This window comes from Octopus bimaculoides, chromosome 4, assembly GCF_001194135.2.
Source record: "Octopus bimaculoides isolate UCB-OBI-ISO-001 chromosome 4, ASM119413v2, whole genome shotgun sequence".
In the NCBI taxonomy this organism is placed as follows: domain Eukaryota; kingdom Metazoa; phylum Mollusca; class Cephalopoda; order Octopoda; family Octopodidae; genus Octopus; species Octopus bimaculoides.
Genome location: NC_068984.1, coordinates 85,926,695 through 85,928,831, shown reverse-complemented (window position 1 = coordinate 85,928,831; position 2,137 = coordinate 85,926,695). Strand labels below are relative to the sequence as shown.

The window sequence follows — 2,137 nt, the reverse complement described above, 5'->3', positions numbered from 1 at the left end:
ATATATATATATATATATATATATATATATATATATATATATATATTAATTTAGTCTGATGTCTAAAGAAAATACAGACATACCTATACCTTTTTTGTTGATATTAGTTCCAGGTTAGCCCTCATCGAACACATTTCTAGTGAAAGGCGTTCGCCCCGGGATCATCTCATATCTTTCTTATTTTATTTTATATCGGTGACTATATTATCCAATAAATTCTCTATTTAAGAGAGTGAGGTCTGATTTGAGTGAGATTTGGCTACCATTTCTAACCGGTGGAGCGACCGTGTAGAGGCTCCGTCGTTTTCGTGTTGTTAGTTTCACTGTTGTAGTTTTTTTTTAGTACTACTAGGTTAATCCTGATCAAGCAAGATCATTATCTAAAAAGATGCCAGTCGTGACCATCTCGTGTGTAGGACAACATTATTTAATTTATTTTTATTATTAATAGCGGTACTATGTGATTTGGTGGAGAGGGACGATTTCTAGTTTGAGGGGTCTCTTCATCGATTGCATAGAAAGTTTTCCTGTTGTGAATGTCATGTCGTGTGAAGAGCTTAGAGAAACGATGAAGATGATTCAAAATAAATGATAGCTGGAAGATGAAGAAGCTGAGTTGCCATATTATGTCAGAGACACATGACTGTGAGACATAACTGAAGAAACGCACCCGTGACAGTGATAACATACATAGACATGTATACATGACAGGGATATGTGTATATACATGTACGTACCAGACTGTCAGTAAACGTTAAACAAGCAACATATTCAACCTACATCTTTACATTCTTTTACTGGTTTCACTCATTAGTCTGGTCATGCTGGGGCACCATTGCCTTCAAGTGTTTTAGTCATTCACCTGAACTCCCTGTATTTGTTTCAATCTGGTACTGTATTTTATTAATCTCTACCGAACGGTTACGTTTTACTTAACGAATACGCATCTGGGCATGTCGTTTTTACCGTAGAACACACTTGCCTAAGATGCCGCGAAGACGGATCGAATCCGAAACCTACGTCTTTGTACACAAATTTTGTCAAATGGTTTTACACTAACTTAGTTTCATATCTCGATGTTCTGGAGTTCTAATTTACTCGACTGCATAATTCTCAGTTCTCTACTTTTTGAGAATTGATAAAATAGTGATGGGGTGGCACTGAGGTCGTGAATTCAGTTGCCTGTATGATTTAACCGAAACTTAATAACAAATAATGCAGGAATGGGAGTAGGGGTATCTTATGCAAGCCTGGGATGGAGGAAAGGGGCTAGTCTTTTGTTGCATGGGTCTCAAAATGTGCACCCCACCATCTGCATTTGACAAGAGAATGCTTAAAAGATAAGAGTGGTTGCAATAATATAAAGCTTTGGCGTGTTTGTGACTGTGCGTGCGTATATACGCGCCTACAAATGTATATTATTCAGTTTTAATGTTCGTGTATTGTATTATCTGTTGGAACCGGTTCGCTGACTTTTGGTGAAGGCACGAATATCACAGTACTATTTATTCTTCTTCATATCAATTGTAATATTTTTATGATGACACAAAAGATTATTATTCGCGGTGAACTTTGCTTTTCATCCTTTTCGGGATCGGTGGGGTCGATGTTAACAAGTCCTCTCCCCAGAATTGCTAGCTTAGTGCCTAAATTAGAAACAATTATTATTGTTATTATTTGTACCGCAATGCTTCACGATTCCTCTGGCACACACACACACACACAACTCTATAAATCATGGAGAGACTGTTGAGTGGTTGAGACAGACTATTGTTCGTTCAGCCCTTGTCTCTCATTAATGCCATCATAAGTATATGTGTGCCGATTTATAGACCCTCCTCCGTACACATATTACACGTTCTTTTCATTTCTCCTAAGTTTTCTGTTTGAATATCATCGCTCCCTTGTCTTTCTTTTCTTTTGTTCTACTGTCACATCACATTGTCAGAGAGTGAGCGAGCGATCTTTACATTCCTCTGCCGTTCGTATTTTACACACACACACATATTCACCCACTTGCTATTTTTTTCTCAAGTCACATCTTTAACAAATTACTGTCATGCATCTTTCCCTCCCTTTCTCTCTCTCTCCCTCCCTCCCTTTCTCTCTCTCTCCCTCCCTCCCTTTCTCTCTCTCT

At 38.0% G+C, this 2,137-nt stretch overlaps 1 protein-coding gene across 2 annotated transcripts in view; it reads left to right on the top strand.

Moving 5' to 3' along the window:
• The window catches only part of LOC106875522 (phosphatidylinositol 4-kinase beta), a 122,638-nt gene that overhangs the window by 987 nt on the left and 119,514 nt on the right, over positions 1 to 2,137 (top strand). The gene's annotated exons all lie outside the window — the stretch shown is intronic.